This window comes from Agelaius tricolor, unplaced genomic scaffold, assembly GCF_023055355.1.
Source record: "Agelaius tricolor isolate 1412-34295 unplaced genomic scaffold, bAgeTri1.0.p SCAF_6, whole genome shotgun sequence".
Classification (NCBI taxonomy): Eukaryota; Metazoa; Chordata; class Aves; order Passeriformes; family Icteridae; genus Agelaius; species Agelaius tricolor.
In genome coordinates, this window is record NW_027269266.1 from 47231117 (window position 1) to 47258094 (window position 26978).

General features: G+C 38.1%; 1 long non-coding RNA gene across 1 annotated transcript in view; it reads right to left on the reverse strand.

Annotated features, from left to right (window-relative positions):
- LOC139591258 (uncharacterized) overlaps positions 1 to 26978 on the reverse strand; it is a 266401-nt gene that overhangs the window by 44049 nt on the left and 195374 nt on the right. The window contains exons 9-10 of the long non-coding RNA XR_011679591.1: positions 12148 to 12243; positions 1600 to 1699 (exon numbers count right to left, since the gene is read on the reverse strand). This is a non-coding gene — a long non-coding RNA (uncharacterized lncRNA). The remainder of the gene's footprint in view (positions 1 to 1599; positions 1700 to 12147; positions 12244 to 26978) is intronic.

Genomic DNA, 26978 nt, shown 5'->3' on the forward strand with positions numbered 1-26978 from the left:
ACCCAGTTGGGATTTCTCCACAACTGATGATCTAACACGCTCTGTTTCTACAGGAGGTGAACTGAAATCTTTGCTGATTCCATGTCATCAGAGCCCTGCTTTTAAAACAACCTGAAGAAGTTTAGATCATGCTGTGTTTTAGCAAGATCTGTGTTCCTTTCCAACTGTACTAACTCCTGCAGACTGCAGACCAGTGATGTTAGTAAGTCCTTTAGGTATTCCTCATACCTCGGTGTCATACCACATGAAAAGATATGCTATTTAACACACTATGCATACAAGTACTCCCAAAGATAAAAGCTTTTCCTCCCCTACACTCCTATTTAATCTCAATGTTTCTCATGACAAATGCTATTAGTTCAGCCTGTTGATGAGGATAAACAATTCTAACTTGGGACTTTACCACTGAACTGTTTCTGAAGACTTTTTTTTTTGACACATAGGAAGCCAGGCACTGCTTTCTAACATGTCTGCACATAAACCCTGAGCAATTTTGTCAGCAGTTAAGAGCGCAAGGCTGTGGTACACCAGCAACCATAAACAGATGCACTGGAGGAGTCACACAAGGCCCATGAAATTCCATCTCAGAGCAAGGACTACATGTGCACAGAGAAAATCCACATTTTGAAACACATCTCCCACAAAACAGCACCAAAATCTAAGCCAAATAAAGCCATGATCCATGCTCAGGAGTGAATGTAGGGGCTCAGACAGAGGTTGCCTCCTGTGGATGTAAACGTTCCATTAGCTTCATTAGCAACAGCATTTAAGCACATGTCCAAGAAGTATTTCTGTACAAGGGTATTATCTATCTCTCCACTTGCCAAGTATGCTGCAGGCCATTCTCTGAAAGCATCCACATCCATATTTAAAGAAGGTTTAAACTGAGCCAAGCTTGTGGGGTCAACATGTACAAACTGACACTGCGCCAACTTTTCTTTTCTTTTTTTTGGTGAAATTATACTGATTCAGAGCAGATGGAGCTGGGGTCACTTGACTTTAATTGGAGCTTATATTCACTCTTTGAGTGTTTTGGTCATGCCTTTGGCTGAATGTAGTCCACACTGACTAGTGGAGATAACATTACTAGTGCAGTATCAGCTTTTGTACCCCTTGAATAGTTTTGGGGTTAATACTGCAACTACCTTGTCACATTTCTGATTTAAAAGGATACATTAATGGGCTAAAAGTCCACACATCCTAATCTGAGCATGCATGAAATCCACCAGAATTAATTAAAATGCTAAAACTGATATATTTTTTAAAATGTCTTTCAAATAACTGAACAGAAGTCTTTCTGATATCCAGTAATCACATATGCTCCCTTACTTTACTCCAAAGATATTTTTGCAGAGAAATGCCTGCTAGTTTGTAGGAAATTCTCCCCTAGCAGGGAGTCAGATGCTTGCTAATAGTGCATCAATCCATTGACCAACACTTGCTCAGTGAAACAGACATCTGGGTGGAAGTCAATACTTCCTTATTACTTCAGTGTTTGAGCCATGTCAGGACATGCACATGTATACACACAGGAAATAACCAGCAAATTTAAGGGCAATTTTCCAAAAGGCTGAAGAAATGGCTTGCAAATTCCCTTACCTGATCAGCAGGTCAGATTCTGAGTCGTCATTACATCCCTACAGGGAAGGGCTGAGTTTAAAATGTGGTGAGGTCAATATCTCATACTGCTCCAGTTCCCCTAAAAAAAAAAAATTAGGTTTTTACCATTCTGGACAAAGCTGGATCAAATTTTGGATCATACCCTGAAAAATGTTCTTCTAGAAGAAATAAAGTGCTAATGTTTCAGACATTCATTCCAGAAAAATTAAAAAAAAAAAAAAACCACTGAAAATATCCTCTAGTCATAAAATTTTCTCCTAATTTTAATTCAAACTCAGTTTTCAGCCACATAATACTATATGTATTTGAGCTATTATTTACATTTCTATTTCCTTACAGTTTATTTGAACATTAATTTTAAATTGCAAAAATAATGGTTTGTAATGCACTCAACCAAAATTTACTTTTTACCTTGTTAATGCAGTAAACAGGGGAAAGTTGTTCATTTCACCCACATACAATTTTTATAGTACTTAGAATGATTGTGAACTGAAAAATTAATTACTTCCAGAAAGTTGGGGTAAGTGTCCACAGAAAGTGCCAAACAAGAAAAATCAGTTGCTGCCTCAAAGAGTTTGTAATAAATTGCAGAACAGGTGGAAGAAAAGAAACACTATTCTCTTGGCATTACAGCTGGCTGGAACTAAGCTCAGAATGATTTACTGAGCCGACCAAAGTCACACTGGAAAGTAGTGTTACAGACAAGAACTGAAACCAGTTTTGCTTTTTTCCAGACAAAAATGTTTACTGCACACTTTTTATTCTTTATAACTATCAAGATACTTAGGTTTTGAATTTATAAATATGGGAATATTCTCTGTTTTGCTCTTAAGGGCAAGGAAATAAATAAATAATAAGGAAAGAAAGCTTGCAGCTGGTCATGGCTTACATCTCAGTCCTGAGCAAGACTTTCTGATTAGGTATGATGTCCTAGAATATTCAGCAACTGCAGCAACACAAGGGCTGCTCCTGCAGAAAGCAGCCTCAGCTGTGGCTGGAGTTGATTAAAAATGAGGAGGAGTTGAAGGAGACATTTTATATTCAGCAGTTCCACAGTTTCTGACAAATGTTTGGGTTTTCATGGAAAACTACCAATTGGGAAATTTCTTGGAAAGAATGAAATTTATTTCTGCTAAGCAAAGAATGAGTTACAGAAAGAAACATGTGGCACAAGGGGTGAGATTTCTATGAACCCTCTGCACAGCTATCACCAGAAGAAACAGGAGCAGTTTAATATCAACTAAAGCTGTACAAATACAATTGGTTTTCATTTGCTGCCTGGGTTTGGTTTCAGGTTACCCAAAAGGAAAAAATGTGTGGATTCTTGTGAAAATAAGAACATTGTTAAGCAAACATCTATCGTTATGTCAATATTCTCAAAGCACCCCATTATGTTTCTGAGTTAGAGAAGCACTGCTCTTTTCAAAACCAAAACAATTTTATTTAAAATCAAAGTATAGATTTAAGGATTTTTTTTCAATGAAACATTCCAATTCTTTTTTTTTTTCTTTTTTCTGAGTGAATGTTGGATAGGGAATCAAAGTATATTTGGGTTCATAAATAGATGAAGTTAACCCAGATCATAACTTTTCAATAAACAAAACATTTAACAATAAAATGTGCCCCATTCCTGTGTCTTTTTCCTTCCAATATTTAGCCTCCATGTCTTGCATCCAGAGTTATGGAAGAAATCCCTTCTGTGAACCATCAGTAGAAAGGGAACAAGAACACACAAACTTTCCTTTCTGGCTTACAACACAACCAAAGGAATGAAGGAGTAGTACTGAACAGCCAAAAGCACAAATTTATCCATTCAAAGATGAATAGATGTAAATGTACTTTGAATGTAAATACTTTAAGACATAAATCTGGGACTGGGCTCATCAGCTGGAGGCTTTAAGGAAATGCCCATCATTTACTACAGCTGTGAGAAAATGAACATGTGTTTAGGATGTTCTCCTAAAGCAAAATATTTATAAGAACCAAAGCATTTCATACAGTAACAGTGTCTGAAATAAGATGTTGCTGTCTTTGGGAACACTTGCTTGGGATAGTTATGGTTACAAAAGTAAATTTACACTCCAGCAGGTAAAGAAAATGTATAATGCCCAGTTATGGGAATAGCCATGATGCAAAAGATCTAACATGAAGTTACATGAGCAGATTGGCAAATTTATCCAAAGGCTGACAAGTTATATGCTAATTCCTAATAACATGCTGTAGGGGTAAATATGAAAACAGCAGCAAAGTGTAAACCAAAAGACAATAACTAGACTGTGCCGGAGGTAAATGAATACAGGAAACTTCTAATCATATGGAGAGTGATGAAATTATTAAGAAGAGTCATCAGGAGAAGGGATCAATGCTATTTGAAGATGTGAGTTTTCTAAATTTATGAAAGGGACTGTTTACAAAATCCCAGCAATGAGAAATTAATTTTATAATTTGAGTCCCTGGTACCTGATGTGCTGATGACTTAAGTGCCTCAGAGGAGATTCAATCATCTTTTGTTTGCATCATTTTTACAAGCAATTAAGCTTGAACCTTCTATCAATTACCAGGAAAAAAGCCCTTCCACAACTAGTTTCTGCTGTTTTTATTTCACTTCCCACTGCAGCAGTGGAGCATGCTATAGCTAGACAGAAAACACTGGGCTATGTAACCTGGCTTGCCAAACCCACAAAATTCTTTTAGGCAAAGAGTGGCATTCATAAGCTTAGGAAACAGGCAGAAATCAGTTTATGTAAGAATTTTCCCTACAGTCAGATTATTTGGATCAATTAAACACCCAGAGTGGAGTGGGTTGGACCTTAATATCTCTTATAACTCAAACTATTCCAGGATTCTGTATATAAGGACTGTTTTCCTGTCCATTGGTGTACCCTCAGTTTCCTAAAATCATCAAATCATCTAAGAATTTTACCAAGTAGACTTCTTATGTAGATTATAGACCTTAGCCATAGCACTGATCTCTTCTGCAGCATATCCCATTTGTGGTATTAGTTTGAGAGCTAGGAAGCATTGACCATCCACAGTGAGTACAGGATGATTCCTCTCTGATCCCTCTGCAAGCCTTGATTTACCTGTCCTGTGTTCCCTCCACTCTCCAGCTCACCATTTTCCTGAACTTTTTTTTTTTTTAAGGTAAAGCAGTATATAGAGTATTTTTACCTTATTAAACCAACTTACATAGACTATACATGATAATTTAGATGTGGACATTTTTCATTACTACGGTAATATATTTTCTAGCAGTCCTAATACTGTAAAAATGACAAAACTACTTTCTGAGTGAGTTGTTCATGGTTTTGGGTTTTTTTTTTCCTTAGGTGAGAAGTCTTCTGGCAACAAAACCTTAGCATGAGGGCCATTTCACTCCTCTGATCCCCTTGCAGAATTTTTGCTGAATTTGCAGTTCTATAACTCAGGATACATTTTTCACTCCTATGACAGGTGGCTCCACACAGGTGTGCTGGGACTGTGGAGCAGTCTATCAGCCTGTCAGCTGCTGTAGTCATCCCACTAATAGACTGCCAGGTCTCCTTTGTTATCCTGGAAACCTATCTTTTCATTTTCTTTTTTTTTTTTTTTTTTTTTTTAGGGATTGTACTCCTATTGTGAGCAAAACTGTTGAAATTCAAGTTTCATTATTAATTCTTCAGCAAGTCTGTATGGGCAGTCCAGTTTGCTTTAAAATATCTGTGCCTCCTCATAAAATACCCCACAACTCCTGCCTGGACATATGTGGTGCTCTACACATGCTCAAAACCCCAATCTTGCCTTGCTTAGTGAAATTAATTTTGTCATTGCAGTTTTGGCCAATAAAGGTTCTTCCCTTCTCTGGAATTTTAAGGACATTATTAAGAGACAACACTCTGGTTCTCCAAAAGAAATCACAAGAACAAAAGAAAATACTAAAAGAGCAAAAAGCATCTATGTTTTTGTTTTGTGCTGCTCTCTGAAGATATGCTTTAGCTACAGGGATTGCACACAGAAAACCTGTACAGGTAAGTTCAGTATATCACCTTAGCCTGGCTTATTTTGACTTGCTAAAACCATGTAAATTACTTTATAAAAACACACATTGTATTCCAGGGCAGCCTAAAATTTAGGCCTGAGCTGACAATAAACAGCATAACATGAAAGCAGATATGTGCCCTCAGCCAAGTCCCTGGTCCAGAATTCCTAAAATCATTTACCATTTAAAACACTGAAAAGTGAAAGTTTGATGAATCTAAAAATTACTGTAACCCCAACCGAGCTTGTTTATCTTGTTCCCCTCTGACACAAAGATTTAAGTTACTCTCATAGTTTAGCTCATAAGCCAACTCCATGGCATTAGTTTGTCAATCAGTAGTGCTGTTAGAGTTAACACAGTGCTCCAATACCACTGCAAGGGGGAAAAGCCAGCAAGTGCTCAGAGCAAAAAACCAAAGCCGATTAGCTCCATGGAGACTTGTTTCCACATCAGACTGCATGGCTTATTGCTTCTCAAAAAGACTGCAGTGTCAGGCATGCCGGGCTGGTGACACTGAAATTACACAGACACACACAAAAATCAATTTGTGAGCAAAACCAGCTGAAGATTGTGCATGAAATATGCCCGAAGCATATGGGGGGAAGTGGAGGGGAGCATTTACATTGCTATGTACTCAGCTCTGGTCTCAAATCTTTGCAATGCTGACAGAGGTGGACATTTTTTGGTATCTCTGATCATTGTATTCAAGCAGTTCCCTCTTAAGGTCCTGACTTTATAAACTTTCCCCATTCAGCAGACACTTCAGCATCTCTTTCAACCTGTTCAAGTGGCACATAAGCAGGTTCTAAAGTGCTTTGATGAATAGCATGGATCAAAGTACGTGCTTAAATGTTTTGCTAAATAATTAAAAATTGGCTTGAGAGCTGGCATAAAGACACTCACTGAAAATTACCAAGCTTTATGAAAATTAAATTAAGCAATTAAGCTTAGCTTTCCTATCTATTCTTCCAGAAAGGCCTATTAAGTCCAGCTTTTCAGCCACACAAGCTCTGGTTGTTGGAAGTGTCAGGATTGGAAAGTCTAGGGTTAGTTAAAACAAAGCCTTTTTATAGAAGGGCCTTGATATGTACAAGGTGCTTTGTATACCTCTTAGATCAAGGTAAACCCTGAAGGAAGGCCTTAGAGAAACAGCTTAACAACATAAAATAAAAATTATTTATACTTTCATCTTCCTTAGGATTGCATCTTGCAATAGGCAACTACAGCTCCAAAAAATACAGACTCTTGTTGAGGCAAGGCTGATATCCCTACTTTCACTGTACTCATTCCCTTTTGCACTACTTCTTCAAAGTCTCTGAGAATATCACTTTCCCTGACCCTTCCTACACTTATGTTAATCCCCAAACTCTAATCTTTCTAAACTTGAATAAAACTGGTTTGTCTACACCAGACTTGTTATTCAGGCAGCAAAGCTAAAACCAAAAAAGATGAATAGGCAAAGTTTACAGGGAGAGGAGACAAGTCTGTTCCCCATGCAAGGGCCTGTTATGTATTACATTGCTTATAAAGATCTGCAGGAACATTTGAATTCCAGAAAAATGTTGCCAGCTGAACTGAGAGTTTATTTTAATTTGTGAAAAGCTGAGTTCATCTTGTGAACTTATTTCAATGTGTTTTGCTCAGTTGTCCTTTACCATCAGCACTAAGCCCCAGGAAAGTTTGTTTTCCTGTGTAAAACCACATCAAAATCACATGGTAAGAGAGTCCTTCATACCGAAAAAGCAAAACCATACATGGAAGAGAGAAACACTAGGAAAGTGTTAAGAAATTTTTATGGTATCCCTCGGGATGAATTAAGAGCACATTTGTACTTGAACATAAAAGAAAAATGTGATAGACAATGTATTGGGCAGAGTCCTACCACACTATGTCACAAGCAGATTGCTTATATACTCTTGGACCAGCACCCACCCTGAGAGCTCTCGCACTGGACACCTCATCCCAGCCCTGGCTCTACTGCCCAAAGGTGGCCCCTGAGCACTTGCAATCCACAATGGCCACAAGACAATGCTGAGGCTGTTTTTTCCTCTCACCACCAAGGGAAATTTTCCACTCTTGCAAGGAATTTGTTCTGCCTCTGGCACTCCTGCTTTCAGCCAATTTAACCCCTTCTTGTAGTTGGGCCTTCTTGCCCTGTGTGCCAGATCTTCCTTCAGTCAAGTTACCACTGCCAGTTATAATCTCCCCTTCATCAGAAATCAATGCCAGCAGAAAAGACTTGCCTAAAATTGTACACCCAATTAGAAGCAAGATTAAGAGTAATACCAAGATCTCATCACTGCTAGAATGTCATCTGCTAGACTAAGAGCTAATGACTGCAGGACAGCTCTCACTTGGAAAGTACATGCACCTTGTTAAGACAGTTATTCATTGCAAAACTATTTAAAGAAGATGGAGAAAAAGAGTACATGCAAATATGGAGAAATGGAAGTTATGAATAGAGCAGCATAGCAAAGTCAAGAAAATGTTTCATCATCATATAGGATGACACACAAAAGCAGAGGTTAAAATCAAGGCTAGAATATGCTGGTCTAAGTTATCACAAAGACATTCAGAGCAAATTTAATGCTCTGAAATCTATGGAGTTCACATGAAATGTCCTCTACAGATGAGGCTTAAAAAAAATCACAATCTCTTTAAAGTGAGAGGGTACAGATCAAATGACTGCTGCTGGGTTCCTGAAATTCAACTTTCAGAGCCATGCAGTCTTGTAATATACATAACTAAAATTTACCTTTTCAGCCTGTCTGGAGTCAGATATCCAATTGCTTTTGCCAACAGGGAGTCTCACCTCTTGAAGCAATGCACATCCATATCTGCCAACCCACACCCATAAGGCCATGAACTAAACCCCACAAACTTGTTTCTTCCTCTGTCTCCTATTTTATTTTTAACAAAATGCTCCTGTGAACAATAAATATTTAATTTTCAGAATTAAAAAAGGACTTTGGGTTTAGTAGATGGCCTCAATCTAGTTATAGTATCAGCAGTTTTTCCCTCTAGGGAGTAATTAAGGGAAAGCTCTGACCACAATGCTAAACTGTGATAATGACAGAATTTAAAATCATTTTCATACCACATGCTGCATTGCAGTTCATTTCCATATGCTCTGCCTTCAACAAAGGTGTCAAGCTTATAAAGTCTCCTGGGCAAAAGGATGACCAAAGCCCCAATGCCTGCAAGGAAGCTCAGGGGAAAGACACACATTGTCAGACTATATGTGATAAGGTCTCCACATTATGAAGTTGGCAGGCAGGAAGTAAGGCAGCCCTGGAGATTTTGACTATATTTGTCTCTGTCACACAGTTAGCACATGAGATTAGTGATGTTTTGTTGGAGATTCACCTGGGCTATAAATTATTTGTTGATAATGGACGTTTAGTACACAGCTCCTGCACTCACCCTAAAGCTGGTGAATAGTTATGGTGAAGCAAATTTCCATGGTCCACACTTTACAACACATAATAGATGAGAGTATCCCCTCACTCCAATGCTATATGGAGAAAAAAAATAGCATTATAGCCACATTACTTAGTAGGTCACTGTTAACTTGGGTGCAGCATTGCCTTGACAGTTACATTGACTCTAATTCCAGCTCTGCCTTTTTCAGCAGAAATGAAAAGACCCTTAGGGGAGGTCATTTGCCAGACATCCCATCTTGGGCTGGAAAACAAAACTATTGACAAGAAAAATAGGGCCACCAAGAGCAGCCTCCACATAATATTTATATATGAAAATGATACAACTAAAGCAATACTCTAGGGGGAAAAAAACCCAACAACAAACAACAAAAAAACAAAACAAACAAAAAAAAAAAAAAACCCACGACAAAACAGCCAAGCAACCAGCTTCTGAGCAGCATAAAATATCTTTGTATTATTCATACAATTTTTGTCTCTTATTTTGATCACCTTCAAGTTCACTAAAATCAGACCCAGCTATGTAAGGTGGCAGAAGAATAAATATTTATCACACACAGAGCTGGTGATCATACCTGGGAGATCTCCCTAGTGGACGTAATAGAATAAGAGCAGGGAAGGAGGCTGACAAGAGAACTGGGAATCAGAAACATGGTTAGTATGGTACATGGAAGTAGCAAGGAAGGGACACATCTCACAAGAGGAAGGAGTGAAGTGGGAGCAGGAACTTGGTGAAGGGCATGGGGAGCAACACATGGATTGGCAGAAGTGAAACCCCCAGGCTCATAGGAGCAAGGCAAGGTTAAAAAGAAAGGTATTTAGCAGTGAAAACCACCCACTGAAGAGTTGAAAATGGGTTCCTTGTATACAGCTAGGCCAAAAGGATGCACCAGAGGAAGTGTGGCCAGCAGGTCAAAGGTGATTTTCACCGTCTACCTCACTCTCATGAGACCCCACCAGGAGTGCTGCATCCAGCTCTGGGAGCCCCAATGTATAACAAACACAGACCCATTGAAGCAAGTCCAGAAAAACCCACAAAGATGGTCAGAAGGATGGAACACCTCTTCTAGAGAGGTGAGAGAGTTGGTATTGCTCAGTCTGGAGAAGAAAAGGCTTCAGGGAGCACATTCCAATGCAAAACAGGGACCTAGAAGAAGGCTGGAGAGGGACTCTTAACAAGGGTGTACAGTGACAGAACAAGGGGAATGGCTTTAAACTGAAAGAAGGTGAGTTTCAATAAGACATTAGGAATAAATTATTTCCTGAAAAGGTTGTTAAAGTACTGGTAGAGGTTGCCTAGAGTAGTTGTGCATGCCTCATCCCTGGAAGCATTCAAGGCCAGATTGGAATGGAGTTTTGAGTGCCTTTTACTTTTCTAGTGAGGAAGAAGTTGCTCCTGCCCAAAACAAGGGTTTGGAAGTAGATGATCCTGAAGGTTCCTTCAATGCAAATCATTGTATAAAAAAGAGTAAAAAGGACTCAGACAATCCAGAAGCATAAAGGATTGGAAAGGTATTGTCTAGAGGAAACGAGCAAAAAGGCAGGTGACACATTCCTCCTCAGCCTGGATCAGAGTAAGAGTCCTGAAGCTCATCACTCCAAGTCACCCAGAGATCTCCACAACATAGAAAATGTTTCATTCTCTTTTTGGGTGCTCGTTCACACAGAGAACAAAGATCTGACACTTTACCACCTTTGTTCTGGTATCAGGCTTTGGAGCCAGCAGCCCGAAGAGCCTATTTCTCTTGATGGTTTTTATAGCTTTCTTGTATGATGGTGTAGTACAAAAACAAAATGAGGGAAGAGAACAAATTACTGTTCTAAGCAGGTTAAAATCACCTTTTAAATAACAAGGACTCTTAAAATAGCATTATTGAGGTTAAAAATTTCATTCCTCATAACTTAGAAAATCCTAAATCTTGGTAATTTCCAATTCTGAAATGCTCCAATTCTGAATTCTTGTTTTGATGTATCATTATGGTAGCACTATCTGTGTATGGTAACTGTGAATGTTGCTCCTGTGAAATCATATTTCATACTACTTTCCACCTCCTAGGGTACGAAAAAAAATGAATGGGGGGGGGGGGGGGGGGGGGGCAAGAGACAAACAAAACAGCAAAATTTCGAATAATGTTTATGTATATGTATCCCAAAAGCAGGAAGTTTTGAACACACTCATTTTAAATTGGAATACCATTCATTCAGTTGTATAGACTCAGAATGTTTACTTCCAGGACAAACCTAGAAAGATACTGTAACTTTTTCACCTTGGCTAAAATGTATATCTCACTAATTCTTTGAGGTTCCTCTGTTTCATCTCAAATCATTCATCTATTCATCTCTAAACACAGCAAACATAGCAAAACTTGTCACAAAGGCTTGAAAACTTATTTCCTTTGGGTTTTTGTTTGCTTAACATAGACTGTCAAGGAATCAATACCTATTCTCATATGCACACAAAGACAAGTAATGTTAAGCATGCATGTGAATAAAAGACAAGCAATAGATTTTATGCAATTGGGACACTGTATAATCTAAGTTTTTTAACCCCTTCAAAGACCTTTATAGAACTAATTTAAACGGTAGAAAAATATCTATCTCAATTAGGACCATATTTGCTTACGTAATGTTTTTCTGCAAATGTGGTGACAAGGTAAATTTTAAACTCTGTGTGAAACCAATATATTGGGAAAGAAATAAAATGTTCTACATGCAATGTTTCAGGAAAGGGCTGGACACTCAGGACTGACAAAGTGGTGGACAATTTTTTCAAATCCTCTATTTTTTTCTGTTATCCAGAAGGATAGATTAAAATTCCCAGTAGCATTCTTAAGCCATTGCACTGATTGCAAGTATTCTGATAATATAGTCAGGAAATGGGAACAACAGTATGTGATTTGTTGCTACCCCTAAATTTCAATAACTACATTTCAAATACTTGCAATCAGCATTATAACAAAAGACTTCAAACACACAACCTCAAACAAAAAAAAAGAAAAAGCAGTTCTATAACTGTAAAGATTACATTTATTGAGCATATTTTTGCATGTATTATTCACCAAGACCTACCTTATTTAGTAGAAATTATTTGTTTGTATCTTCTTTATAAATTTTGCATTGAAGCCCAAGTTCATGCACATTATGATAACCAATATCTTCTTTCTACTGTTGGAAGAGACCCCATAATTATATGATTAGTACAGTGAGCATAGTTCCATTTTTCTCCAAGAACACTGCATCCATAAGAGAAAAATCTGGCTTTACTTCCAGAATCTCAAGTGTGTCTCTGGACAAGAATGACTTCTCACTACACAAATGCAAGAGAGGTAAAGATTATACAGAGATGGGGTGACCTACACTAAGGTTAGGCTAAATGATTTCCTGCCAACAGGGTAGACAAAGAAAGAGGAACAAATGCTGAGAATTTTCAGCAATAGACTTCGTTGGCTTAACAGGATTTAGATGTTCTATACATATAAATTATACCCACTTACTCATGGTGTGTTACCAGTCAACAATTGCATGAATATTCTCAGCAGAGCTGGGGCCTTCTGCATCTCTTGCTATAATAAATGTGCAGTTTATGAAATGGTTGGATAAGAAATGAAACAAATATATAATTATTTCTCTCTTGGGGGCCGAGAGAAAATTTTGTTTCTTTTTGATCTTAACACAAAGGCATGACCCATGTGAATCAAAACAAGGGAAAAAGTTAACATGAACTGGAGAACCAAGAAGTACTGATGTTTTGCATAAATTTTACGAATTAGTCTCCTTTGTGTGCTCCTTGATAACAAATTATGGTCTGGGGACAGCTTCTGCAGTGGATCAGTGGTTCGGACTATGAATTACTCTGGTGACCCACAGGTCAGCAAAAAGCCTTTGTTCTCTATTAGGAATGTTTTACTGAGACATTCAGCACATTTCCAGAAATAAGTAAATAAAGCTATAATTCAGCTGCCTTCACCTTAGACCATGAAGGGCCACTGACCAGGATAAAAGACATCAGGTTGGCATTTTATGTCATACCCAGATGCAAGCAGCCCCTGAAGTGACAGGCACCCGAACCAGATGCCACATAGGCAGCACGTAGTGGTACACCACAATTGTTAATCAAGGAGGAGACAGAGAGCTAGAGACAGGAATGAAAAGACCTAAGTGCACTTATACATCACCAGCAGAATAAAAGGGGAGTGCAGCAGCCAGTTCTCCTAAATTACCAGTAGTTTCATCATTTTACTTGGAAGGAGTGGATTCTGCTGCCAGAGTTTTGATCCAACCTGTTTTCATGTTTAAAAGAGTGGGAAAGTTATACTGAGTTTACTGTAGTATAGCACAGAAAGTTAATTTATGGCAAATGGGCTCAGCAAGTGCCTGCAATCAATGGCTTGAGTATGGCTCAATGTCTTTTCCCTCATCAAGGGTGAGTCCCAGAGCCCAGGTGAATATTTATGTTTGGCAAATACTTCATCTAGCAATGACAACATTAAAGCATGTCCTTTTTATTATTCCCTTGCCTCAATGGTCTCTCCTTTTCTGTAACTCATTAAAAAAAAAAAAAAATCAAAGCCACCAACACATTTCCACACAGAATTTTTCAAGAGTCCAGACTCTGAACGAAGGTCATCTTTCACATTTGCAAGGTTTCAAAGCAAATATTCAATCTATACAGTTCTTTTATACCAGAAACAACTTAGGCTTCAGTGAGTGTAAGTCACACAGCATCTTTCTGTCAATATTACACGTGCCCTTTGGGTACAAACACAGCCATCAAACTAGAAATGTATGGAAACTTGAACCTCGCTGCTCTTTGGGCCAGGTGAACGTTTTTAGCCTATGTCCTGCTGAAACTCAGTCTTCTAGTCCCTAAAATCCCCAAAACTATCATCAATAACTTGAAATTTAGCTTGAAAGGCCTATTTTAATCAAACTCATCAGAAGAAGTCAAAGTTTTTAATCAAGAAAAAGACAAACAGATTTTAAAAGTCTATAAGATCACAGGTGTGTAAGAACCATTTCCACAGACTTCATAATCTAGTTTAGTTTAGAGAAACTGCTTTGAAACTATACTTTGAAATGGCTGCTTGAAAGCCATGGTCATTCATTCTAATTTTTAATATTTAGGAAATATAAGCAAAACCCAGTGCAAGCCAATGCAAGTGATAAACCTACCAAATTTTTTAAGCATTATGCACAGCTTTATAAGATAAGGCCACCCACTCACCAGCTGCAGCTGAACAAGCCATGTGCTAGCAGAGACAAATACATACACAATAAGATACAAGTATGTCATCCAATAATAAACAGCAACACCAAAAATCTTAAACCAAAAAGTTTCATAAGTTTTAAAGCAAAGTTTTAAAGGGTGGGGAATTATTTTAGCCATCCTCTTCTTGGGATGTAGGGCCACATTGAGCCTTACTTTTGCAGAGATGTTGCCCTTTGAATAGAAAGCCATTTGTCAGCAGCTGAAACTTCACAGCATTACTATCTAGGGTTTGGCACATCAGTAGGATACTGAAAACTGAGGCATCAAAGGCACTGGGAAACAGCAGGAATACTGATTATGGCACAGCTGCACATGGAAAAAGGGTAAGAATTCCAGCCCATGGAGAATTTTATGGAAGCTGTATTCTGCTGGACCAACCTTTTATTAATGATGTAGCCACAGGGGTTCATTAGGCATCTGCAAACTACAAGGATTTTACATATAGCCCAAACAACAGGTAAATTGTAGCATATACCTTTGTATTGGGAAACTGGAACTAATTCCATAAGTCACTGAAAACTCAGGCTGCCAACCCATTCTTTGACCTCTGTTCCTTTGACCACAGCCATGAATAAGTCCTGCCTCTTTCTCTGGCAACTTTCCATTCAACCTAAGTGCCATTCATTACAACTACAATTCAGCATCTCAACCAAGAAGTGAGGCTTTTAGAATTTAACCATAGTTTGCAAAATTTACCAGAACCTATCTATTTTCTGGCAGTAAGTGGCTGCAATTGTCATTGCTAAGTTGAAGCCCACTTATAAATCAGCTGAAGGGAATAATTAACAAAACAGTAATGAAAATATGATGGCATGTTATTGGCAAAGGAGCACGGAGAATTTCATAGTGGGTCATAATGGAAATATAAGTCAGTATGGGAGTTCTTCACAGTTTAGGAGGCATGTCCCATTAAGAGATGCATGATTTATTTCATGTTTTGATTGTCTTCTAACCTATGACTTTTGACTTGCCATATCAAGTACACTGTCTGATAACAGATAGGAACCAGAAGAGTTAATTGAACAGCTAAGTGATAAAGACTAATAAATCCCTGGATTTCTATCTGGTGAGTACATTTTAATAGGTAAGGGGAAGTAAGTAAAAGCCAGGCAGGGTGACTCATCAGTTCTAGCAATGTAAGAAAATTAGATTTTAAGTGGAAAAAGATGTTTCCTAGGAAACTGCATGATCTGCTTGTGGAACATCAAACAAGAGCAATTTCCTAACAACAGCCATGGCTAAATTGATCTACTGCACCTCAAACAGCTTTATCAGTGAGAGAGAGATTGAGTCTCTTTTATACTTTCTTAGTTACCATCATCAATTTGTCTATTATTTGACTCCTTCAGCTGTTACCTTTCTGACCTTCCACAAGTACAAGTATGATATTTGCCATTATCTAATTGGAAAGCACATTTTGCTTTCCCTCATCTTTTCTGTCTCTCTTTTTTGCAGCAAGCTCTAGATTCCACTATTGCTGCTGCCGCTGAGCCAGAAAGATGTGAGCATGTATCATGGTATGCAGCAGGCATAAGCTCAAGGAAGTGTTCTGTTTAAAACCCTCCACTTTGCAGCAATGGAAAGTGAGCTGCAACACAAGCAACCTCCAGGGTTCCCTGCTCTGAGATGTTCAATATACAGTACATTCAGCCCACCTATACAATTTACACTGGATCAAAATCAATGTCTTTCCCTTTACACTGTCTACATTTTCATTCCAACAAATTTAAACCCTCACATTTCTGTGAAAGCATATAACACTTTGCATTTGGCACAAAAGAGATCAAGTATTTCAGATGCTAGGGTGGAGAACATTTGTTCTTCTTGATAATTTCCAATGCAGATTGTTCAATATGCATAAGTTATAACTGGTGCAAAGCAGAGACTGTCTTCAGAGCATGACCACGGATTTCTGAGCACAAATCAGTGCATGTGCTGACTGTGTGCAGTCAGACAGGGAATTCTAGGACCAGGCAGCTCCTTGGCACTCATGCTACACACACAGCTCATGTGTGTCCTGTGACACTGAGCAGCAAAGGCACATCTGCTCAGCAAAGATGCTCTCAGAGCACTTGGTTTTTTGGACATGCTTCTGTGCATTTAATATGTGCATGCACACTGAATCCCAGGTATCACAAAGCAAGCAAATTTACTCTAGGTGCACACATAGAGATGCATTCTATCCTAAAGCCAAGGCACTTAAATTACGCCTAGACAAAATTTCCTGGCAGAAAAGTAAGATATGTCTGAGGAAACCCAAATGCCTGGTAGCTCTAATCCTGGCCACTCTTGAGCTATCACAATGGATGAAGACAATTGCCAATTGTAAGAGCCAAAATTTAAATAGGCTGCCAAATTCAGCAGTACTGAAACATTTTCAAGTACACTGATTGCACAGAGTTACAAATGGAGAAAAATAAATAAGACCAAATCTGTTCATGCTTACAAAGTTGCCTACAGTGCAACTTGTGAAGAAATAAGAAACAGAGACATTTTGGGTCTCTTCCACATCAGTGCTGCTCTCATCAAAATGAACTAATACCTACTATAAGCCTATGTAATCGAGGTTTTATAATTACTACTGCTACTAATTTGGACATTATGCTGCAGACAGAAATTATGAAATCCAAAATTCAGGAAGTCTATTCTAGAACTTGTAATGCCCAAAATAAAGCAACCTGTTCTAGAAAACATATTATGTCTGATTCCACACAAGCTGTCCTTCAATGTGAATTTCTCCACTAGGAGCTGTGCATCAACAAGTCACACATGGAACAGAAAACCACGTGAAAGCCAGAAAAAGTGAGAGAAGAGAGTTTGTGTTATGGATTTGTGGCTCAAGAGTCCTGTAAAGAGATAGCACGGGGAGAGTTATCCCACTGTAACTGATTCTTTGGATTTGCAACAATGATTTTACTGTCACCAAAACAAAGCTGCAAAGTCTATCCTTTTTCCAGCCTACTAAACAGAATGAAATTCCCCAGATCATGGTGAAGCCAATGGCAAACTGCTTAATATCAAGAATTACACACCCCCTACCACCATTACCATTCTCAGAAAGCTCACATAAAATCTTCTCAACAAAACTTTTATTCCTGAAGTGTTTTCCCCAACCTGCATTAAAAAAAAAAGCAACCTTCTTCTCCTTCCTCTCACAGTTTACAGCTTCATTCTTGGCTTAACACATATTTAGGATTAATGCTTTTATTTTAAAGGAGTAAGATTAAGTATTTTTAGCCCCTGTGAAACAAGATGATGCATGTTGCAATTGTCAAGTTCCTGTTAAATTGCATGTAGCACATTCTGTAGCTCATAAATATTTAAGATGACTAAATAATTATCCTAGACTCCTCAACTTGCCTTTCTTTATTAGTTCCATGGGGAACAAGGAAAGCATTTGCTCTTCTTCAGCTATACAGACAATTATATTGCAAAATAACCTCCTTCTCTTGTTGGTGATGCTGCTATATGATTTTCTCCTATTTTGGTGTGAGAGAATTAGCTTCTTTCAGAGGACAGAAGAGACCCCACTTCTTCACCAGATCAATCCAGCAAGCCTGGCAACTTTTCCAAAATACCTCAATCAAAGCAAACCCCACCTCTCTTAATTCCCCCTCAGCCTCCTGTTCCCAGCAGCAGAGGGTAAGAGCACCCTGAATTATACAGGATTCAGAGTGTCAAGCAGGCAAACGTGCCTTTGCTGGGAGCAGTTCAGTGGGGAAGTGACAGGGGCTTAATTGGTGCAGGTGTACCTATTTAAAGCAGTCGCTGTAAGGACTTGGGGGAAGAGGAGGGTGAGCCAGTAGCCCTCTCACCATGGAAGAGCATTGAACAGAATTTTTACTGTTGCCTTACAGCTTATTCTCCTCTCTGCGTGTTTTCAACGCAGCCATATGGTAGCGAGCAGACACTCGCAACCTAATAGCAGACGAAGAGCCCGCACTCTCTCGCAGGCAGCAGACCATGCCCCAGCAGTCGGAGTGGCAACACCCACCAGCAAAGCCAAGGAAAAAGAGCTGCCTCCCAGATGGCTGGGATGCAGAGCTTTGTCTCAGAGCCTGAGCTTCTTGCTCCTGCAGCTGTCAGATCTGTCACCATGGTTCGCTACCCGCTGCCACCGCCCCCACCCCCTTCCACTCCGGCAGTGCCAGAGGAGCAGAGCAGGAGCGCAGCACCGGCCCCCAGAGCGCCCCGCCTTTGGGGTGCTCCGGTCGTGTTGTGCTGGGATTAACTCGCCTTGGGATGCCAATGTAAAAGGGTGCATGGCATCAAGTCAAAAAAGCCCGAGCAGTTCCTTTAATGTGCATCAGCACTGAACAGAAACCTACAATTGTCTAGAAAAATTGTCAGAGATCTGCCACTGCTCTCTGTTATGAATTTGGCTTAGTCACAGTGCCTAGATACTGAGGAAGATGAGGTGTGTAAGAGTTGAAAACTTCTGAAGCACTGTTTCTCTCCTTATTTGCTTTTTTCACATTCCCTTTCATTTTAAAATTCAAAATAATGAAAACAATTATGAAGTTGGTACAGTTCTGTGTGGTGAACCACTGAGAAGTTAAGGAGGCTAAAGGCATGAAATCAGCATGGAGAAACCAAAGTGTGTTCCAGACCTATGGGAATGCTCTCATTCAGAAATAAATTGGCTTAAAGTTCACTGTGACTTAATACTCCCTCAAAGATCCTTATTTCCAGCAACTGGGAAAACCAACATGTAAATCAGCATATTTTAGGGTGCAGTTTGACAAGATTGCAAAGCCTGTGTAGTGTTACTGCTACCAAAATAGGTACAAGAACAAGCAGCTCCTTCCATTTCTCCCCTCCCTATCACACTTTGCTTCTCTTCCTTTGGTTCTGGCTCTACACTTCTTTGACCCCTTGATGGGCCTGTTCAATTAGCTAATCCAGCAGAAAACTAATAAGCAAAAAAAAAAAAAAAAAAAAAGAAAAAGAAAAGAGAAGATGCAATAACTTCAAACTAATTTTGTAGTCAAAAGATATGTTTACAAGCTACAAGCCTGCAGGGGGGAAAAGAAAAAGGGAAGAAACAAAAACCAAAACCAACCCCTACAAGCCCACCAGGAAAGCAATACCTGCAAAATGTTAGCATTTAGTAAAACTACATCAATAAAAAATGGCATAAAGTTGTGCTAGAACAGTCTGCTTCTCTTTGTCTGGGTGGTAGCACCACAAGGAGGATTCTGCCAATGTGGTTGTTATGTGGGAGCAGCTGGAGACAAATCTTTGCCATCCTCACCGTTAATTTCCCATGGAATAAATAAACCCAAAAAAAAAAAAACAACCAGCCAACCCCAAAATCCAAAAAACACAAAACACCAAAAAAAAAAAAAAAAAAAAACAAACCAAAAAAAAAACCAAAGGGAAAGAAAAAGCTCCTCACACATAATTCAAGTGTGCTAAGTTCAGTATGAAATATATATGACACATACAATTGAAGAAGTTCTAGAAGTAAGAAAAAACAAGTTCAGAGTAGTGTCTAAAATTAATGCGATAAAAAACACTCCCTTTACAGCTGTTGCCAAAAATGGGAGGAAAGCAGCAACAGTAACAAGGAAATCATTTGACAATGAAGGAGGATTTACAGTGACACTATTCAGATATATTTTTATGAAAGGGAGTATAATTACTGGTACTGCCATAATAGAGGGCAAATATTTCACATTCTCCTCATCAATATTGCTGTCCTTGTGCTCAGATTAAACAAGCCAGGACAGATCAATAGGCAAAGTTTGAAACTGCAGTATGTAGTGCATAGAGCAAAGAATTGCAGGGAGGAAAGATTTCTGACAGCACCTTTGAAAATGTCAAACTTCTACATCCTACCTTTTGTTCTGAATCTGGCATAGATTGAAGAAAAAATGAGCAAAGCTTAATCCAGATAAACGTGAGATTGTGGATTTGAATCAATCAAATCATTTGTACAAAAGCAGTAATAATTTTCTATACAATAGTATTACCTCTGCTTAGGAAAGCTTTTGACACCATATAAAGCATTGGAAACTGAAAAATTACCTGGGGAAAAGAGGTGAGGAGGAACAACAATTACTGTATGTTTGCCTTTGTACTTGTGATTTTTACTGAGGCACTGCTACTGACCACTGCTGGAGACAGGATCATGGGCTAGAGGGACACATGGCCTGACCTTGGCAGTGCTGTTCTTAATTTCTCCACGTTGTAGCTGCCTCCATCACTGTGCTAGGGAAACAGAAGTGGTGGAAGTCTCTTTAAAACATGGGACAGAAGAAGCACTTCAATAAGGCAAGTTCTCCTTTTACACAGATGTGTCAATCATATTGTCCCTTGAGAAATATCTGGGTGGATTTAGTGTCCTTGGATTGCCAGTGACACTTTTTCAAAGCAAACAACCCATTGATGATGGAGATTTTGATCAAGTTGTTCTGTTTGACTATAAAATGTACTTTCATGCAGAGCACTGTCTTGAAAGATTGCACCATGTGTCACAAATGACATAAAGTGAAGATTTGCTGCTGCCAGCTTGGAATTGTTTATGCTGTAGAGCACTTACTGTTGATAATAAAGGGCCAAAATTAAAACATAGTTTTGTCAGCAGTTCTGTGTTAAGGGAGGCTGTTTCAGCTCAGACCCTGCAAAAGTCCAGTTCTGTTAACTGTTTTCCTGAAGAAGTTAGGTCAGCACACACAAAACATACAAATGACATCAAGCTGGAATGGTTTGCTATTAGAGTAAAAGAAAGAAAAAAATAATCCAATGTCACCAATGAGAAAAATGTGCAAAGACAAATGCAAAGAACTGCATTTATTAAGGCTAAATCAAGTGCAAAACTGAGAAACTAGTGTAGGCAGCTCTTCTGAAGAAAAGGGTTTGAAGTGTTAGAGGAACACAGACCATTGACTCATTTCTAGGATGATACATTAAAGGCAGCTATCACTTTGAGATGCATTAACAGAAATACCCTATGCAAGAAAAGGATGACAATTATTTATTCTCTTCAATACTGTTGAGATTTCAGTTGCAATGCTGCATTCAGATTTGAGAAGGAAGAAGCCAAATGAGAGTGCAGAAGGGAGCTACAGGAAATAAAAGATCTGTGAGGGGGAAAAAAAGGAAACTAAAGAGGATCACAGGAGAAGAGATATGATGACAGAATGTAAAGGGTTGCTTTGAAGAGAAAGGTAACCAGTCATTCCCATGTCTAGTGGGGAGACAGAACAATAAAAGATTAGCTAAATTTCAAGCAGATAAGGTTTAGGTTAGCTACTGGAAAAAAGCTTTTTAACTGCAAGGATTACAAAGGATTTAAAAAATACTTAGGGCTCTACAAATTTTTTACCAACAGGGATTTTGGGAATAGATTTAACAAATCTTTGCCGAGGTGGTGTCAATTCTAAGCACAACTGGTAGTTCCAGAAGATTCCAGAAATTTCACATGGCTAGAAATCTTTAAATACTGTGTTTTCCCTAATGGGTTGATGGAAAAATCTGTATTTAGACATTTGGGATTTTTAAGTAGAAAATGAACTAATAAAACAAGCTTCAAATGTACATAGGAAAAATGTCACTCATTCACAAGAACAATTTCAAAAAAGATGCTGAGAAATAAACATAAATGTGAAGCACATTATTTATGACAATCTAATTTGGTCTCCTGTGGATGATATGAGTCATCTGAGTGGGCTAGAGGAGTAATTTTAGGTAAACTCACAGCAATTTAGTCTGCAAAATAATGTTCACCAATATAATATTTACAGCTAGGTGAAAAGAGATGATATCATGCTCTTTCATTTCTGATACTGGATAGCTATATAAGCAGAATTACATTTTAAATACCAAGCATAAAAAGACATTTGGTATTAATATGTTATAGGAAAAGTCAAGGCTTCCAAGTGAATGAAAAAGAGGGTACAGTGAGAGTTACCTTTCTTTAGCCAGTAACCAGGGCAGCTCTGCTCAACCAAGTACCAAATTCCCCTTCCAAAATTCAAACTTAGCCAGAAAATGCAAAGTGAGTTCTTCTACTCAAAATTAGTTATAAAATGAGATATCATCCTTAGATTGACTACTCTCCCTTACAGGATGGTCTGGCTTGCATGTAGTTTGTTTTTTAATACAAGAAGGGTAGAAACAATCTTGGATCCCACAGTCAACTCAGCCTCAATCATACTTCTCATATTTCTAGAAGCCCTAGAACATTGTTGTAATACAAACCAAAAACTATTTCTGAAGTTCAGAAGTCAAGCCAAGTTGTTATATAAGCCCATGTCTTGCTGTCCCTCTAATTCAAATCTTTGTTTCACACAGAACTAATTATTAGGAAAGAAGATAGACATAGGGAGAGGAAAATGCTCATTACCACATCCTCTAGATTAATTGATAGCTCCAGCTATGTCTGAAGCAAGTGGAGAAATGTCAACACATTCTCAAGAACGCCAAAGTAAGGTTCTTTGGAAAACAACAAAACATAATGATCTCTTTGGCATGTGCATATTCACAAATAAACAGAAGTCACTACTGACACTCAGGCGAGCAAATTCACCTCCATAAGTAAAGAAAGAAAAGAAGACTCTCCAAAATAAAAATAATCATTTTTTAAAAAAGCATTTTTCTTTATTCCTGTCAAAGAGTTTCCTTAGTGACTGCATGCACAGTTTTGAGATTGTCCCAAGGCATTCCAAGTGAATCATTTATAATAAGAAGGGTTAGAAATGTTCATATTCAAAAATAACCACAAGCTGTGTATTTGTTTAGAACTAAGTCCCCCTTGTGGATAAGTCAGGGGAATACAGACATGGATCAAAGGCAAAAAAAGGGTTTCTTTAAACATCATGTAAAGGCTGGTTCCTTCCAAACAGAAGTCCCTCTGCAAATTCATAGCAACTTGTGTACTGGGAAATACAAGCTCAATTCTACTTTGAAAGAAGTGTTGCATTCTCAAAATTGTGTTTTTCTCTAGTGTGGAAAGAAATTATTCTTTCTAAAATTAAAAAAAAAAAATATATGATCAATAATAATAATAAAGACAAGGTACACTCACACCAGGGATTCCATCAGTCAGATATAATACAATTTGAGATAGGGTCCCCAAGAGCCACAGGCAAAGAGAATCACTTGCTTCTCCCAATATTAGGGTTTAATCACAAGGTTTAACCCCATGCTAACCTCTTCAGTTTTATTCCCACTTTTAGAGAAATGACCTCGTCCTACAAATTCAGGTCCTCTGAGTGACATCAGAGATCAAAGTGTCATGCTGAATTTCCCTGCAGTTTGTTACACATCAAATCTAAAATAGGTAAAGCCCACATAACATACATGAGACATACTCATGTGACAAGGAAAGGGGAAAAAAACAAACCTATCCTTTAAACATCCAAGCCCTCTGCCCATAGATAACCTGCTCTTCAGAAAGAGAACATTAATGGAGACAAACAGCCACAGATTTCTCTAATGCCATCTCAATGCACCGTCAGGAAAATTCTCCCCCAACAGTAACTGCTACAGTGCACTAAGTACAGACATGTTACTTGGAAAAAATTATGTTCCTGTTCACAGCAGAAAGATAAATTTACCTCTCTGACAAAACTACCTTGTAAACAACCTGATTTACCCAGCTGCATATTACATGAAGCAAGACAACAACCCAGTGTTTACACGTTACTGCCCTTGCTACAGCACTTTTGAATGGTAGCAAAACAATATTGTGCATCTAGAAATGCCTGGGTTTTATAAGTCTTGTATTTAATTTTTACAATCAGATAGCACCATATAAGCAAGAGCACTCATCTTGATCAGCATTGTTATGAGTCATTTTGCACTTTTCGAACAACTTCTCCCAAATAAGTATTGATGATTGGCCCAGTTTCATGCTATTACATTCAATTTGAAAGAGCATGGTAGTATTTGTGCCTCGTTAAGTATTTCTTAAATGAAAATGGATGATAATAATAATAATAATAATAATGGATTTTATAACTACAGTTATCAATTGCAAAAAATATCACTGTATATTTCCCAAAAATATGAGAGATTTATGGGCTTTTTCCTCTGTTTTTTCTTTTTTATGCATTCTACTTTACACTATATTTTGATTTAACAATAATACGTACAAAGTACAGTACATCTAGAACAGAAATTCTAGAGAGGGACGGATTGCTGAGAAGATGCTACTTGCATTTAGATCCTTCTGAAAAGGCATGAGAATACGTACTTCTATAGTTACAGTTCCACCTTTCCAACATTTATTAAGAAGCTCTCTGGAGCAAAAACTTTTAAGCAGCATTTTACCTTGCAAAATGAATCAGAAAAGCTCCCCAACTCAACTATGCTGATGTATCAGCACAAATTCACAGGTAGAGACTCCAAGACCAAGGTCAGAGTCTAGGATCCAGACAAACAGAAAATACATGGACTTGTAGAGAGTTAGCAACCCCTGAGTAGGTCAGCAGCCATGAGGGGACAGCAAGCATGGCCAAATGTCCCTGTCCTGGGGTCACTTCAGAGCAGCTGCACTGCTCTCTACAAGGAGGTTGTAGCCACACGGGGTCGGTCTCTTCTCCCAAGGAACAAGTGACAGGGCAAGAGGAAATTATATCAAATTGCACCAGAGGATGTTTAGATTGAATATTATGAACAATTTCTTTGTGGAAAGATTTGCCAAGCATTGGAACAGGCTGCCCAGACAAGTTGCCATCCCCAGAGGTATTTGAAAGTCACGTAGATGTGATGGTTTAGTGGAGGACAGGGCAGTGCTGCGTTAACTGTTAGTCTTGATCTAAGAGATCTCTTCCAACCTAAAAGAGTCTAGGATTTTATGTCTATCCTGCATTGCTTGAAACCAGCAACCCCCCACGGTCATTACGTGCAAGGTGTACTATTTTTAGAAAGATACAATGGTGAAAAGTCTTTAACCCACTATACTGCATCTCTCAGACTCTTTCTGCACAACTTCTTATTTGCTAAAATTACTCCAAACTCAAGGAAAAAGCAGGAGAGTTTTTAATAAAAAGTTTTTTGTATTTTATGTCTTTAGCTTATTCGAAAGGTTATTGTTTCTAGATCTAATCCATAACTTCTCACTCTTTGGTTCAATCAAATTCCAAATACACATAGAAAAGCAGAGGAAAGAGATCTCTCACAGAAAATGACACTGCTGTTATTTATTTGATTGCTGCTCCCTTTCACACAGCAGCGTGATGCAAACTTCAACTACCTCATCTAACTTCTTGGGGTTTTTTTTAAAAAACAAAACAGCATTTCTAGCAGTTTCTACCAAAACTTCTTTCTCCACCAACAAAACAGTTCCAGAAATCCCCTATGAGAAGAAAGCTCTGTTTGAAATACCACCTTCCCTATTTTGTGCTATTGCTATATAAGTACAAAATGCCATCTTATTGTATATGCACCTAGGTAGATAGGAATATCTGAATACAGGGGAAGATGGCGATCATTTGGTTATTAGCAGAATTTTTGACACTTTCTCGTATAATATTTTTATATTATGTGATTAAAACCAAAACAGGTTAAATGAAACTGTTACAACTACATACATAGCTATACGACAGAAAACTACTCTAAATAATTATCAGGAGCTCAGCATTAAAAGAAAGTATTGCAAGATGAAACTCCACAATAGTCTTCTGACCATAACACTGAAAATCACAACTAATCAAATTTTTATGATGCAATAAGAAGTATTCTCATTAAACACGCAAGTGACATCAGTGTAGAGGTGATTTAAGCATGTTTGAATCATTGTTACAGTTCAAAAATATTGGAAAGCTGGAATTTAAAAACAAAAGGTACTAATCAATAAAGACAACTTCCTACAAAAATAAGCATACTCTGCAAACATAGGAAAAGTGATTTATTAACTGTTTTGCAGAAGGGATAGAGAAAATGTCAGTGATTATGAATTACAAGCTAGGATAAGGCAAGAATGTTATGCTTTTAAGAAAAAGAAATACTATCTTGACATGCACAAATAAAACTATTGTTGGCAGGTCATACTCAGTAATCATCTTGCTTATTGTAGTAAGATCTCTATTATATGTTCTGGTTGGACAAAGTCCAGAACAGATCAATGAGAGGTCTGCAAAATGTGATCTATATGCAAAAAGGGAAGGAATGGTAGTTATCTAATCTAGACAAAAGAAGGCTGAAAAGTGGGATGATATAATAAGCATAGCAGAAAGGAAAGAAAAATTGGTTTTCTTGTCCTAATTGCAGATGGGGTAAGTGAAGAGTTTAAATTACAGTGAAAGAAAGGGAAAAGAAAAAAAAAAAAAGAAAAAGGAAAAAAAATACTTTTGTAGCAGTAAGGGTGGTTACAGATTTTACAGATTGTTGAAAACTTTATTGAATATCTAGCTGGAAAGGTTTTGGTCATAAAAAAAAAACAACAAACAGATAAAATTCATTCAGGAATGATTTTAAATGGTCTTGGTGGACTTTGGGGATAAAGGGATGAATTAGGTGACCTTTTTAAGGTTTTTCCAGTTCTTTGATTCTCCTTACATTGTTGTTGTACTGCCTTTTGAAACTTAAGGTGAGCCAGAACTGGCAATTTTATGCACTACAGTTGGGACTGCGGCTAAAAATTCTAGTAGATAAGTAGTTGATTTTTCAGCACTTGTTACGT